General features: G+C 38.7%; 1 protein-coding gene across 1 annotated transcript in view; it reads left to right on the top strand.

The window, feature by feature from the left end:
- The first annotated feature begins 7,406 nt into the window (after positions 1 to 7,406).
- Positions 7,407 to 17,245, top strand: part of LOC115215512 (G-protein coupled receptor-associated protein LMBRD2) — a 69,187-nt gene continuing 59,348 nt past the window's right edge. Inside the window, exon 1 of the mRNA XM_029784684.2 lies at positions 7,407 to 7,417. The gene's annotated coding sequence lies outside the window, so the exon portion shown is untranslated. The remainder of the gene's footprint in view (positions 7,418 to 17,245) is intronic.

The following is a 17,245-nucleotide window of genomic DNA, read 5'->3' as shown; positions in this document are numbered from 1 at the left end:
TCAACCATGTCGAAAGACATTGATGATAATGATGATGGTGGTGGTGGAATATAAGGGAAAATGCATTTACACACAAGTGTGTACATATTTGCCTCTCACTTCTTGATAACCAGTGTTGGTTTGTTTATAGTCATTGTAACTGAGCAGTTCAGCAAAAAGAGATAAACAGAATATATAGCCAATTTTCAAAATAAGTATCGGGGTCATTTTGCATCAAAGCAGTGCCCCAGTATGGCCACAGTCCAATGACTGACATCAGATAAAGAGTCGAAGAATAAGTTTTTTTGCTACTAAATGTTTGTTTTGTGTGTATGTGTGTGTGTTTTCTTTCGGCTGTCAGTCCCCCCTCCTCACCCCACATGAATCCAGTATCTACTTTACATAAGTTGAACGAAGTCATTAGAAACACTTACATCGTCCAAGGTTATTTAACATTGTTTGTAACAAGAATTGAACTTGTGACCTTTAGATAAGTAATACAACACTGTAACTAGTACTAAGCCAAAACTTCAATAATGGTACATTATTTTCATCTTCATCTTTCATGACCCAGTTTCAGTTGATTTTACTACTACCCACAAGGGGCGTGACCCAGTTTCAGTTGTTGGCTGCAGTTTTTCCACATATTTTAGAGACAAGAACATTCTGTTATAATATTTTGCCTCTTTAGAAATTCATTTGGTTCTTTTGTTATTACTCTCGTTTTGTTTTTGTTTTTCTTTTTATGCCAGCATGGGTTAGATGAATAGATTACTGAAGCATTATTTTACTGATAGATGCTCTTCTTGCCACTGACCCTTAACTGCTTCAAAAGTACAAACCCACAAACCCACCAGTGGGTTTGTACAAAGGAGAAGTCACAATAACACGACTCCTTGTAATTCAGTGGGTTTCAGAGAAGCACAAATGTAAACATACACAATTTTTCTCTCAGTCCATTGGTACTTTGTCATACATGGTACTTTGTCATGGTACTTTGTCCATTGGTACTTTGTCATACATGGTACTTTGTCATGGTACTTTGTCCATTGGTACTTTGTCATACATGGTACTTTGTCATGGTACTTTGTCCATTGGTACTTTGTCATACATGGTACTTTGTCATGGTACTTTGTCCATTGGTACTTTGTCATACATGGTACTTTGTCATGGTACTTTGTCCATTGGTACTTTGTCATACATGCACACTAACAATACACATCCATCAGAGCATATTTGATATATATACATATGGATGATGTATGTATATAGGTTTCTATATATGGATGATGTATCAGGCTGAGCAAAAAGCAAACAACGTTTTGAAACACGAAATTCATAACAATATATTTCAACAATGTGGAAATTTTATTCATCAAAGTAAAGACCATTACAATTAACACATTTTTGCCAACGAGTTACAAGTTTGTTTATTTCGGTAACATAAAAATCTGGAGTTCTGGAGCTGATGAACTCTTTGAACGCACTTTCAGCATCGGTTTCATTTTTGAACTCCTTCTGTCGCAGGAAACCATCAAGGTGCTTGAAAAAGTGGTAGTTGGTAGGAGAAAGGTCTGGGGAATAAGCTGGGTGGGGAAGAGCTTCGTAGCCAAATTCCTTCAACTTCTAGAGTGTCATTAGTGAAACGTGTGCTCGAGTATTGCTATGAAAAATGATTGATCTTCTTCTGTTGAGCGCTCTAGGGTGGAGAAGGCTCTACTTCAACGTATGCCAGCTTAATTTAATTCATCCTTAGTCGAAAGACAGCTGTTGTTAATGTCCTGTTATTTGTTTTTCTGTACCATTTCTCCATTTTTTTCCGTCCTTGTTTTCGTATACATTTGCTGCTTTCTTCCAAGGAATCTAGTGCTCTTAGCTTAGTTTTTCCTTGGGGATGGCCAGATTGGAGCAATCTCGAGTATGACCAGCCGAAATTGCAAAGATAATCTGGAACTCGACTGAGGAAAGAAAACTCTGAATGACCTGTCCTTGTTTTCTTTGTATTGTCTGTCTGGATTTTCATATTTTATACATACATACATATATGTGTGTGTGTGTGTGTATGTGTATGTATGTATGTATATATATATATATATATATATATATATATATATATATATATATATATATATATACAAAATAAGAAAATGGAGAAATACATCCAAATCAAAAATCAACTACCAGATAATACCCAATCACATACTTTGGTTTAATAAAGTATGTGATTGGGTATTATCTGGTAGTTGATATTTGATTTGGATGTATTTCTCCATTTTCTTATTTTGTATTATGAATTTGTGGTAAAACACTTTACCTTTGCCCATATAATATAGTAAATGAATTAATTGCATTGCAATTCTTAACATTTATGTATTAACTTTGTTGGGTACTTCACTAGCAGTATATTGGATATACGTTATCCCATAGAGGGTTGCATTTACAACCCCTATCTCAATTTGTACATATATATATATATCTTATAGTCGTGATTCATATTGAGCCCTTCTGGGTATTAGTGCGCGTCTACGATGAGTCTACGATTTTAAAAAAATTTACCATCATTTTTTTCCATTTTAATGCATTTTTTCGCTATTATATAAGGGAAGTAACTCTCTAAAAATGTCTACGATGAGTCAACGATTAAAAAAAAAATTTACCATCATTTTTTTTCCATTTTTAATACATTTTTTTGCTATTTTTTTGCTATTTTTTTGGCTATAACTCTCTAAAAATGCTTATATAGTTATTTCCCTTACAAACCCGAGCAACGCCGGGCAATACTGCTAGTATATATATATGTGTGTCCCTCTCTACCCAACATATGTCAAGTACTTATTTGAACTATGGGACCCCTTCCCCCGTTCCTATTATAGTACTATCACATGCACATATATGTGTGTGTGTGTGTATTTATATATCATTTAATATACACAGTGTTTACATATGAGCTGCTGATAATGTCATGCTATGGAAAGACAATAATTCAACTAGCACGCCGGGCGAGATGCTTAGCAGTATTTCATCTGTCTTTACGTTCTGAGTTCAAATTCCGCTGAGGTCGACTTTGCCTTTCATCCTTTGGGGGTCGATAAATTAAGTACCAGTTACGCACTGGGGTTGATGTAATCAACTTAATCACTATGTCTGTCCTTGTTTGTCCCCTCTGTGTTTAGCCCCTCGTGGGCAGTAAAGAAATAAGATTTATGTAACAGGCCTTGTGTCTCCAAGCAGTCCTTTAGGCCCAAATACTCATGGCCAGTCTATTTGAGACTGAACAATTGCTCTCAGACACAGACCATGTTATATAAGTCTGTTGAATTACTGAGTTTCTGTATATTAAATGATATTTATCTTTCACTGGATGGAGTACTTTTTTGCTGATCCTACCAATAACAGAACAGTAAACCACACACGCATGCATGTGTGCATGCGCACACACAGAGTTTGTTCAAAATAGCCTCCCTCAGCTTGACCCATGGCCAAGAGGTCTCCAGAACCTGGTGCCTGCGTTTCTCACTGTGTCCCTGAGAAGATCTTCAAACAACTCTTTGATCTTGGCTACCAGATTGGCCTTGGATGCTGCAGGCAGAGTGGTTGGTATCTTTGTCAACTGCACCTCACAGATAATAATCCATGGGATTATAATCGGGGAAATTAAGAAGCCAGAAGTTGGGGGCTGGTGAAGTCATAGGAATTCTCCAGCAACCACTTCTGACTCTTTCTGGCAGCCAAATCCTGCTGCCACACATATTGGTTGGCTTGATGTCACCTTCACTGGAGACACAACCCAAAAGCTATCACAGTTTGGGAGAACTTGGTTTGCATGATGCCCATGTCACATTTTACAACCTTTATAGAGTTTGCAGAGCATTGAGCAGCTGTCATCATGTCAGCACTTGGATATCCAGCATGAATGATTATGATACAAACAACTCATTTCCAATATTCAGAAGACTTCCAATCCTCCATGTCAGCTCACCTTTTCTCAACTATAACTGCAGTCTTTATGCTTGCCAATGCTGTGGACTGCTTATCAATAGACCAAGGCTGTTCCCGAAGAAAGAATACATAAAAAACATCAAATTTAGCTTGAACACCTTGTACAAACCTTACTGCAAGCCATGGACCAAATTTATGGATGAAGCAAAATTTCAGCTGGATGAAAGATGACATGGTAACAGAATGGTAGATTAGATAGAGTCACAAAAGGTAAAGGACAGAGTTGGAAATACAAGAAGAAAAGGGGAAGCAAGGAACAATATCAAGTTGCTAGAAGAGATGCTAGATGTGGTTTGGAGAAACACTGGAAATAAGAGGTTTGCAAATACTCTGTGATGCAAGGACCAGAGAGATAAGTTATACAGATTGCAAGGTAGAGGACAGGTGTGAATGGAACGATAGCAGTTGAGTTTCTGTCACTGAACTCAAGAAGAAAACAGCATGGAAAGGTTCCTAAAAGGAAGAGAGAGTGTCTTCCTTTCATGGACCCAACAGAAGGGCCAGTTATTGGAGATTACAACCATAAGACTAAAAGTGCAATTTAAGGTATGATAGTTAGCAAAACATTCTTTTCTACTCTAGGCACAAATCCCTAAATTTTGGGGTAGGGGGCAGTCGATTAGATCGACCCCAGTATGCAACTGGTACTTAATTTATCAACCCCAAAAGAATGAAAGGCAAAGTCGACTTTGGTGGAATTTGAACTCAGAATGTAAAGACAGATGAAATACTGCTAAGTATTTTGCCCCGTGTGCTAATGTTTCTGCCAGCTCACTGCCAAGTGGTAGGTTAAACATTGAGACCATCTGGGATAGTCATTCAGGTGCTAAAAATATCCTGCAATACAAGCATGAGTTCTATTTTGGTCAAAGTAGGACGTGCTATAGTTATTAGCATAATCAATCAAGTATTACAGAGGGGTGTCACACCTAATGGCTGGTGTAGTGGTGTCATCATTAACTATGACAAGGATGATCTAGAAAGGGGCCATCAAACTGGTGGATGTAACAGAAAGTATTATAATACAATAGATTAAGAAGAAAATGGAATTTAGCTTAATCCTTAATAATAAAGGTATATGAGGATTACTATGGATTAATTAAAATAATTGCTTGCTATGAAAGGAAATTGATATTAAAAACAAAAAAGATACTTAGAAAAACATAATGTTTATGGAATAATAAAATTTCTCGGGAAGGCATTTGATGACAAGAAATAGGGAAAGGAATTGTTTCTGACAGGACTAAGATGAAGGGACAAGAAAGAATAAATTACGAGAGAATATAAGTTAAAAGAATAAAGAAGGTCAGCATTTGAAAATTTAAGGGGTCTGTATGAAGATATATTTAAATCTGTTATTTATGTGGAAATGCACTGGTTTTGGAAAATAACAAAGAATTTAACGAGATAGCTTTGTCATTATTAAGCTGAGGTTTGGAACCTAAATTAACATGAAATTTTGATGGGAGGTTTTAATTTGAATCACTCTAAGCAGGAAGTTTGTATCTTAGAACCAAAAGGCAGTTTCCAGATGGTTGGTATCACTTTAAAACAAGAAGTTTGCCTCATGAGACCAGAGATTGTCTTAGATGCTTTGTCTCAAGCATTAAGCACTTTGCCCTTTTATTTCCATAGTTTTCTGTTGAAACACACTATTTTTGTTCCAGTTGATTTTGAATATAACTAAGAATTTAATAAAGCAAGTTTATCATTGTTAAGTTGGTGTTTGGAGTATAAATTAATACAAAATTTTGATGGCAGGTTTTAATTTAGATCTCTTTAAAGTTTGTATCAAAGAACCAGGCAGAGTTTCAGGCAGGTTGGTATCAAAAGGGTCAAAAATGTATTTTGTTCAGGTGTCCACTCAAAGATGTTGGTGATTTTTAAAATAAATTAATTTCTTTTACCCACAGAGTTTGTTGATCATTCAAACTGAAATTCAATTTAGCTGATGCACAATAATGACACATTTTAATTATATACACTTCAGTGCAGATGCAATGGCCCAGTGATTAGGGTAGAGGACTTGCAGTCATAGGATCACAATTTCAATTCCCAGGCCGGGTGTTGTGAGTGTTTATCGAGTGAAAACACCTAAAGTTCCACGAGGCTCCGGCAGGGGGTGGTGGAAAACCCTGCTGTATTCTTTCACCACAACTTTCTCTCACTCTTTTTACCTGTTTCTGTTGTACCTGTATTTCAAAGGGCCAGCCTTGACACACTCTGCGTCATGCTGAATTTCCTTGAGAACTACATTAAGGGTACACATGTCTGTGGAGTGCTCAGCCACTTGCACATTAATTTCACAAGCAGGCTGTTCCATTGATTGGATCAACTGGAACCCTCATCATTGTAACCAATGGAGTGCCATGGTAAAGAATTTGCTATCAATACTTACAATTCCTTATAGAACAACTTAAAATAGTTGAGCAGTATGTCACTGCTTACGTCATATAACTGGACAGAATGTTATTGCCACTTTTGTGACATTGGTAAAATTGGCTTCAAATTCTGACACAAGGCCAGCAACTTCAGGGGAGGGGTAAGCTAATTATGTTGATCCCAGAGTTCAGATGGTATTTATTCCATCAACCGCAAAAGGATGAAAATAAAAGCTGACCTAGGCAGATATTGAACTCAGAACATAAAGATGGACAAAATGTCCCTAAGAATTTTGTTCAGCTTGCTAACAATTCTGCCAGCTTGCTGCCTTAGACCCTTGTTAATATTGGTGACTCTTCAGACATGTTGACCAGAAGGAAAATATATTGGGTTGTCCGGAAAGTTTGTGCTTATTTTTAAAGGAAAGAAAAAGGTCAATAAATATTTGCCATTATCCAATCTTTACCAGGTGCTCATGAATGACGGATTTTGATAGGTTGAGGCTTTCTGCCAATTCTCGGGTTCTGCAATGTGGGTTATTCTCATTTAATGACTTGATTTGGTCATCATCTGTAGTGGATGGTCTGCCTGATCACTCTTTATCAATAAGGCTACAATCTCCAGCTTGGAACCTTGTGAACCACTTCCATACAGTTCTTTCGGATAAAGAAACATCGCCATAAACTGCGCATTTTTCTTTGGTTGCTTGTGAGGCATTTTTCCCTTTATGGAAAAAGAAAAGCATCAAGTGCCAAAAATGAACTTTCTTATCTTCCATTTTAAAGGGTTACAGAATTAACACAGGTTATAGGAACATAAACTAGCATGGAAAACAGACGTTAAGTGACGTAGTGTCTTATGGAAGCTGAAAAGCCTCACAAATTGTTACACAGGGTTTCATGTAACCAACATCATCTGGCAGAAGTTTCTTTTGTTCGCTTAATTTTACTTGAATACTTAGTATTCGTGTGTTGTTTTCCTTGCCTTGTTTTACACCTATGTACTCACATGTGTGTGAGTAGATTCCATCACATGCCAGGGGGAGAAACTAGAAGTAGTTGATAGCTTCCACTACCTAGGTGACCAAGTCTGTAGTGGGAGTGGATGCTCAGAGAGTGTTACCACTAGAATAAGAATAGCCTGGGAAAAGTTCAGAAAGCTTCTACTCCTACTGGTGACAAAGGGCCTCTCGCTCAGAGTGAAAGGTAGATTGTATGATGCATGTGTGTGAACTGCTATGCTTCATGGCTTTGAAACATGGGCCATGACTGTGGAGGACATGTGTAGGCTCGAAAGAAATGAAGCCAGCATGATCCGCTGGATGTGTAATGTCTGTACATACATGACAGAGTGTAAGTGCCGTGAGAGAAAAATTGGGCATAAGAAGCATCAGATGCAGCGTGCAGGAGAGATTTTTGCATTGGTATGGTGATGTACTATGGATGGATGAGGAGAGATGTGTGAAGAAGTGCCACTCCCAATCAGCGGAAGGAATCTGGGGTAGAGGGAGATCCAGGAAGACATGGGATAAGGCGGTCAAGCATGACCTTTGAACATTGGGCCTCACAGAGGCAATGTCAAGAGACCGAGACCTCTGGAGATATGCTGTGACTGAGAAGACCCGGCAAATAAAGTGAGATCACAGCTGTAACCTACACCAGTGTCACATAACCAGCCCACTCAAAAGTACCTTGGATCGTAGGGTGACCTGCTGTGCTTGAGGAGACTTATTGAGTCAAGTACATCAACATCAATATCAAATTCAAATCAAATTAAATTACAATCAAATGGAAATTGTAGTTGTGACCCCTGTACTGGTGGCACATAAAAAGCCCCATCTGATCATGGTCAATGCCAGCTCCTCTGGCCCCTGTGCCAGTGGCATGTAAAAAGCACCCACTACACTCTTGGAGTGGTTGACATTAGGATGGATGTCCCCTGCCAGATCAGATTGGGGCCTGGTGCAGCTTCCTGGCTTCCCAGACCCCAGTCAAACCATCCAACCCATTTCAGCATGGAAAACGGATGCTAAATGATGATGATCATCATCATGGACTCTCCCATCGTTTGACACTGTATGAGGTTTTGGCAATTTCTTTAAGGTGGCAAGCTGGCAGAAACGTTAGCATGCTGGGCGAAATGCTTAATGGTATTTCGTCATTTTGTCTGTCTTTAATGTTCTGAGTTCAAATTCTGCAGATGTCAATTTTGCCTTTCATCCTTTCAGGGTCAATAAAGTACCTGTTGTGTACTGAGGTCGATCTAATCGATTGCCCTCCTCCTCCCCAAAAATTTTGGACCTTGCGCCTAGAATAGAAAAGAATTTCTTGCTGAACAACCACACAGATGATTTGTTTATAGTGATCGAATGTTTGTCTTCACATAAGCTCACTCCCTCCATCAAATCAACATTACCTGCACAGGTACAATGGTTGCCGCATGTCAGCTGTTGAAATGATCACAGAGCAACATGAAATGAAGGTGTTTTGCTCAAGAACACAACACAATGCCTGGTCTGAGAATCGAACCCACAATCTCGCAATCACGAGTGCAACGCCCTAACAACTAAGCCATGTGCCTTCATGTATGTATAATAAAGATGGGATGGCCACATCTATAGCAGCTGACGTTGGCTGTTCAAGTGCGTATCATTAAATGGGAAAACAGTTAGTATGAATGACCAATCATAGCATTTTTGTGTATAAATATATTGTTTATTCTGTGTTCACCTTTTGAGGTGGAAGCATGTAGCATGATATAAAAACGTGTGTTTACATACAAAGAAAGTTTTGATTTTTGCTTTTGTTCTGTAAGACGTCACATGTAATATTTGTATTAACACTGTGTATAATGAGAACAGTCGTTTTGAGAATGTGTGTGTGACAAAATATCTTCGTTTATGAACCAGATATCTTGTGCTGAGGTGAATAGACATGTGAGTTGTACATGGGAGATTGCTTGTGGAGCTGCAGAGAAGACATGTGTCTTTGACCGAAGCCTGGCAGGAACTGAGAGTTTCTAATGTGTAGCTCAGAACAAGGCTAGTGTCTGAGAATGAGGCTACTGAACCAAAGCAAGGCTAGTGTATCAAAGTGAGGCTAGATATGCCTCATCGATATATTCGTCTGCTCTGCAGGTCGACTCACAGATTACTATGTAATATGTAGCTCTGCTACACATCTGAATAAATACAACCTGAACATAAGTATGCTAGAACAGGGCCAACCGATTTTTGCTTCCATTGACATGGTCTAAATTATTGTTTCTCAACATTTGGCAACCCACTTCTCCCTTTCATTGAACTGGCAAATGACTTCCTTCATGTTCTGCAAAAAAAAAAAAAAAAAAAAAGATTTCATTTAAACCTGTAGTTCTCAACAGGGGTCCACATAAGATTTTGTCATTTAAGTTCATTTGCAATAAACTGGTTATACTTCTACAATACACAAAACATTTTCACAATTTTTTTTCTACAATTCCTAATAATATTTCCTTACAAAAATATAAAAGGATTTTTTAAAACATCGCATAATTATGGGGGTCCAGTAGAGTAAAGTCGGAATAAAGGGACCCATAAACAAATATGGTCGACAACTTCTGATTTAAACAAGTTAATTACGTACAGTGATTTCTCATCATTATTTCCTTATATTATCCCATCCAACATGTGTCTCCTTTTCCATATTTCCATGGACAAATGCCATCAATGTTAGATATTTATAGAAATTAGAGGAGAAGGTGAGGACTTTTATAATGAAATTATGTTGGAACTTGACTCATCGTTAATTATGTTTCTATTCACAGATTACACAATATCCTTTCAATATTTTAACCTGGACAAAGGTAGCAAGATGGCGGAATCATTAGCATGCTGGGCAAAATGCCTAGTGGTGATTCATCCAGCTTTACTTTCTGACTTTAAATTCTGCCGGGGTCAACTTGACCTTTCATTCTTTGGGGATTAAGTACCAGTTGAACACTGGGAATCAATGTAATCAACTTAATCCTTCCCCCCAAATTGCTGGACTTGCGCCAAAATTTGAAACCAGTATTTTAATCCTTACAAAGGTCTTTTCTTTTTCTTTTTTTCTTCTTTTCGATGTATGTTTAAAACATGAGTATTTTATCTGGTTTAAATATTATATTTCAAAGCCCAGTCACGACCTCTCTGCCTTTACTCCAGTGCCCCACCCTGCCTCATACACTCAGACTGGGTCGTTATATTGGCTGTCTCCATGTGAGCTCATAACTTTCCCAAAACTGCACCACCACCCACGTTTAAACCCATTAAAGTATTGATCTATGGAGCATCTTTGTCAGGCTTTCCTAAGATCAATGACAACATCATGATTTATTAATATTTGACCTGGAACTAAAAATAGCATCATCATCATCATAATAATTATCATCAACATCGTCGTTGTCGTCATTGTTTTAACGTCCCCTTTTCCATGCTCACTTGGGTCAGGTAGAATTCCTTGTGGCAGAGTTTCTGTGGCCAGGTACTCTTCTTGTGACCCACTTTCACCTGTTTCTAAGTAAGGTAATATTTCCCTATGACCAGACATGTTTTTCACAGTTGATTGGAAATGAACAACACTGCTTGTGTGTTGGTGATGCTCGTTTACAACTATCATGCGACATGAAAAGAAGGAGACACACACAAAAGCACACAGAAACACTCACACAAGTGTGTGTGTGTGTGTGAATGTGTATCTACATGTATATATGTGGCTGTGTGGTAAGAAGTTTGCTTCCCAACCACATGGCTTCCGGGTTCAGTCCCACTTTGTGGCACCTTGGGCAAGTGTCTTCTACTGTAGCCTCAGGCCTCCCAAAACCTGTGAGTGGATTTGGTAGATGGAAACTGAAAGAAGCCCATCATATGTTTGTGTGTATCTTTGGCAGAATATATATATACACACTAGCAGCTAAGCCCGGTTTCATCCGGTCGGTTTGGATGATGTGGCTATAAAACCTGCTCTGTGTAAGCATTCGACTCGTTTGGGCACACTTATGTTGGAAAACAATTTTAGAATGACTTTTTTCTGTCAAAACGCTAAGAATAACTGACCAACAACAACAAAAAAAAACCAACCAAGATTCAACCAAATCAAAAAATAAATCCAAATACTAAGTGAACAAAGACGAACCCTCCCACTTCCATTGCATGCGCGCACACAAACACACACACATTCACATACACACACATATATTCACATAAAGTTGAAACGCTGTTTGATTTAATTTTTTCAGCATACAATTTAGGAAGAATTCACAAAAACAAAAGACAAAGACAGGTGGTGTTAATAACAAACAGATGTATTAATATAATGCTCAGGAAGTGAAAAAGTCTTTTACGTTTCGAGCCTAGGCTCTTCCACAGAAAGGGACACAGAAAGAAACAAGGAGAGAAAATAAAGAATGTGTAGTGGCTATATATATATATACACACACACACACACACACAAATATATATATATATATTTGTGTGTGTGTGTGTGTGTACGTGTGTGCATGCACATGCATGTGTATGTGTGAACATTTATGATGGGTTTCTTTCTGTTTGTGTCGATCAAATCCACTCACAAGGTTTTTCTCAGCCTAAGGCTATAGTAGAAGACATTTGTCCAAGGTGTCACGCAGTGGGACTGAACCCAGAAGCACGTGATTGGGAAGCAAACATTTTAACCATACAGCCAAGACAACAAATTTTATTTTATTCAACTTCTGCTCTCAAAAACACAAGACACCAATGAATTGAAAGGTGGGTCTGGCTGTGGTTTTGCACTAAGCTTCATTAATTCACTAAAATTGCTTGACAAAACAGTCATAGACCGATGTCATCTTTCTTTACTTAAATGGGGGAATGGAGGTCTGTTGTGAATTTGACATTCATTCGTGAAATTAAATCTGTCTCGGAGGAGGAGGGTATGGGATTACGAATGACCCAAAAAATGATCTAAGGTATTTAAAGTCAGACTCTGTGTGTGTGTGTGTGTGTGTGTGTGTGTGTGTGTGTGTGTGTGTGTGCGTGTGTATATGTGTACATACATAAGAGATAGATAGATATATACACAGAGAGAAGAGGGATGGGTAGATAAAGATCTACAGATATATACACATGATTATGAGGTGAAGAAATTTGGTTTACAACCATGTCGTGTGTGTGTGTGTGTACACATATATATATATATGAGAGAGCGAGAGAGTTAGAAAAATGAGGAGATAAGAGAAAGGAAGTTAGCAAAGGAGAATAGGAGAGAGGGAGAGTCAATGTCAACAGGACTCACCTGTTACAAATAAGAAAAAAAAGGTGAGAAAACAAAAATGTATTTTTGTCAGTCAAAGGCATATCAGCTGCTAAGAACAATTAAAGAAAGTTCTTTCCAATAAAATTACTTGTACTCTTAAGAAAGGCATGAATCTCACAACATTTCATAGTCCCGTTTGATAATATATATTGTGTAGGAAAAGTAAAATAAATAATAGAAAACAAAACTTTAATAAATTTCTGTCTCGGAAAAAAAGCTTATCACAGCAAAACAGCAAATACTCTCTTTAATCGGAATGTAACCGGCTGTAAGTAAATACCACAAAGCATTTTGTCCGATGCTCTAATGATTCTGTCAACTCACTGCCTTATTAGGATTTCTGATTTCAGTATAAAGCCAGCAATCTTAGAGAAGGGTTTGATTGATATCATTGACCCCGCCACTTTGACTGGTACTTTGTTTTATTGACCCCAGAGCGATGAGAGGTAAGGTTGACCTCAGCAAGACTTGAACTCAGTGACCAAAGACTTACAAAGTGCTTTTGGACTTCAAATAATGAGAAATATATTTAATCTTTAGAATTTAGATGGACCATATCTGGCCCAAATATTCTACTAGTTTTATGTTCAAACTGACCAGATCCAGTCTCTCACACATACCCTACACTGTCATTCTAAAAATAAACAATCGCATCATTGAAATCTCAAAGCTATGAGATAATCCAGGATTAACTTAAAACAATGCAAATAAATAAATATTATATTTGACAGAATAATTATGAATGCTAACAAGTTGATCGTGGAGGCACATGGCCTAGTGGTTAGAGCAGTGGACTCGTGGTTGAGGGATCATGGGATCGAATCTCAGCCCAGGCGATGTGTGTGTTTATGAGTGAAACACCTAAGCTCCACATGGCAAACTTCTGCTGACTCTTTCACCACAACTTCCTCTCACTCTCTCCTCCTGCATCTTGCAGCTCACCTGCAATGGACCAGCATCCCATCCAGGTGGGGAACCTATATGCCAATGAAACCAGGAAACCAGCCCTAATGAACCAGGCATGGCTCCTGAAGGAACAAACAACAGGTTGATCTCTGCATAATTTACTGGGGTGCTTTCTTCTCTTGTTTGTGAATTTAAGTGTTTACCGCTGACTCAACATTTTTTAGCCAATACAAAACTATTGGAAAAATACAGGTGTTGTGAATGCTTGATTTTATGAGGTATGAGATTCGTTTTGAAGTGCAGTTTTGTTCTTATATATGCCAACAGCTCTATAAAGAAGTACCCATCTCTCAAAATGGAAGGAACATGTGGAAGAGGGAGACCCAGGAAGACATGGGATGAGGTACTGAAGGATTGAAAGATGACCTCAGAATGCTGAGCCTTTCAAATAAGATGAAAAGGGACCAAGATACTTGATGCCTTGCTGCACTTGAGATGACCTGCCCTCCACAGCAGAATTAAGGCTGCATTCCCTGGTGAAGAGGATTGGTCTACAAGTGTCATGTGTCAGTGCCACATAAAAAGCACACATGTTGGTGCCACGTAAAAGCGGTTATGCTGGTGCCACATTAAAAGCACCCAGCACACACTGTAGAGTGGCTGGCATTAGGAATGGCATCCAACCATAGAAACCAAACTAAATCACACTGGAACCTGGTGCAGCTCTTCAGCTTGTCAGCTCTGGTCAAACTGTCCAACCCATACCAGCTTCAAAAGCAGACGTTAAAGGATGAAGATGATATATATATATATGTGTGGATGTATGTGCATATGTGTGTGCATGCGCATATTATGCTGTTATCTGTGTCTGGTAAAGTTCTTTGCAGTGTCCTGCTGAGTGGATGAAAGGAGATTGATGCTGTGCTGAGAGAGAAGCAGACAGGTCTTCGGAGTGGCAGATCTTTGTGCTGCAAAATATAATTAAGTAAAGATGAGAACCTTGCAGGCAACCACTAATTAATTTCATCAATCATTAGAAAGCATTTGACAGTGTTCACAAAGATAGATTCTGGAATGTCTTGAGAGTCTATCAGGCTCCAAGTATATGTGACGACATCTCTACATCTCTATGTAGGAACTCACAGTGTTGTGTAAGGACAAGCGGTGGAGTCACAATATGTTCAAAATTGCTGCTGGAGTCAGTAAGCTAGGGTTTCATCTTGTCCCCATTTCTGTTCCTGATAGCAACTGGCTTCATCATATGAAAATCAACAAACAGCACCAATTCTACAAATTATATGAGGACTGGAAAAACTGATGGATTTGGATTTCACAGATGATTTGGCATTACTAAGCTCTGACAGAGATATAATGCAGGCCATGACAGGTAGCTTTTGAGGGCAAAAGCAGGGTTGTAGATTAGCACTGAAAAAACCCAAAGCCATGCCAATTGGTGGAAGCCAAGTACAACGTGTCAATCTCAGACAAGATGAAATCAAGTACATCAATAAGTTTACATTTCTCAAAAGCCATATTTCCAATGAAGGTGATGCAGAATTTGAAGTCAAGACCAGGATAGGTAAAACAGAATCAGTTTTCTAAAGCCTTTATTTAATATGGAGACTGAAGAGAATCGGTAAGAAGATAAAGCTGCAACCACTCTCATGTGTTGTTTTATTAACAATTATCTACGTCTGTGAAATCTGGAAGAAGATCTTTTAAATGCTGGGAGTGTCCCATCAATGTTGCCTCCATTCAATCCTGGGCTTTTTTTTACAGAGTGAGAAACAAAGAGGTGATAAGAAGAGCTGGCATGGGAAGTTTTTGCAGGATGTGAAGACTAAACAGCAGTTTATTGGCTGTGTGCTTCAATTAGCACACAAAAGACATGCCATAAGGAGGATAAAGACCAAGGAAGATGTGGCGCAATAAAAAAGGAGAAAGGAAAAAACGCACTCAAAACCAGAGCTGAAAGGAGGGGGCCCTGCCACGTCGAAAACGGTAGAAGAGTAAGGGCCGAAACTGGACATGGTTCCTCCTGATGATGCCTTTAGCCACTGGATCCTATAAAGGAGCTGTTGAGGTAGTGAATCAAGAAACATGGTTGGAATTCCTCAGGATGACATGATGATGATGGGAATCAACCTGAGTGAAGCTAAGAGGAAAAGCAAGCAATTGAGAGGCTTATTGCCCACTGTGCTGACAGCAGTGGAGGACCTGAGAGCTAAGAGAAGAGATATACACATATGTATATATGTATATGTGTGTGTAAATGTGTATGTGTATATATATGTGTATGTGTGTGTATACAGATAGACAGACAGACAGACAGACATAGATATGCACACACATACTCATGTTTATGCCTATGCATGTCTTTCTGTAAGTATGCCTGAATGGTTGAAATGTTCAATTCATAACCATAAGGTCTTGAGTTCAAATCCGTTGTGTGGACCCTTGGCAAGATGTCTTCCACCAAAGCCTCAGATGGCCCTAAGTCCTTTGAGTGAAACAAGAGTGAAGCTATATGAAAACCTTCTGATGGATTATATCTGTAATTGAAAGGACCAGCCTTGTTGCATATCATCTCATGCTAATCCAGCCTAAGTCAGTGACTCTTGAACTTTGGGCATATTGATATCATAAGCAGTATTGAGGCCCGCTTCACATTTTTAAATGTGTAATTTAAGGCTTCAGGAAATCTTTATTAATGTCTAAGTATCTTGAAAAACGTGTTAGAACTAATCATAGTTTTGTTATGCACAATCCTGTTTGATATCAACCTCCCTGAGACTGCTCTTACTTCTATGATACAAACTTCTTGATTTAAAGTAATTAAATATAAAATCCATCAAAATTTAAAATTATTCCAAACATCCAACTAAATAATACAATATTCTTTTATTAAATTCTTCATAATTTCCAAAAGTGAGTGAAAGAAGGGCAGTGTATGTCACCAGAAATATGGTAACAAAAGGGGCTGGCAACATGTAAAAAGCACCTGTGTAGGCACCATGCAAAAATCCTCAGTGCTGGTGCCACATAAAGAGCATCGAGTACACTCTGTAAAGTGGTTGGCATTAGAAAGGGCATCCAGCCACAGAAACCATGTCAAAAACAGTTGACTGGGGCCTGATGCAGCCCTCCAGCATGCCAGCTCCTGTCAAACCATCCAACCCATGCCAGCATGGAAAACAGACGTTAAATGATGGTGATGACGCTTTTCTGTAAAATTTTGAACATTAAAACTAGTTTGTTGGTGTTTTATATATCTTTTCATACCAAGTACATCAGTGATATTTCATTTGATTGCCAATGGACCATCATCATCATCATCATCATCATTTAACGTCCGCTTTCCATGCTAGCATGGGTTGGATGATTTGACTGAGGACTGGCGAACCAGATGGCTTGCACCAGGCTCCAATCTGATCTGGCAGAGTTTCTACAGCTGGATGCCCTTCCTAACGCCAACCACTCCGAGAGTGTAGTGGGTGCTTTTACGTGCCACCGGCACAAGAACCAGTCATGCGGAACTGGTAACGGCCACGCTCAAATGGTGTTTTTTACATGCCACCTGCACAGAAGCCAGTCAAGCGGCACTGGCAATGACCTCGCTCGAATGTTTCTTCACGTGCCACCAGCACAAGTGCCAGTAAGGCGAC

Source organism: Octopus sinensis, linkage group LG9 (assembly GCF_006345805.1).
Source record: "Octopus sinensis linkage group LG9, ASM634580v1, whole genome shotgun sequence".
In the NCBI taxonomy this organism is placed as follows: domain Eukaryota; kingdom Metazoa; phylum Mollusca; class Cephalopoda; order Octopoda; family Octopodidae; genus Octopus; species Octopus sinensis.
The sequence above is the reverse complement of the archived record's forward strand: the minus strand, read 5'-3'. Positions and strand labels throughout refer to the sequence as shown.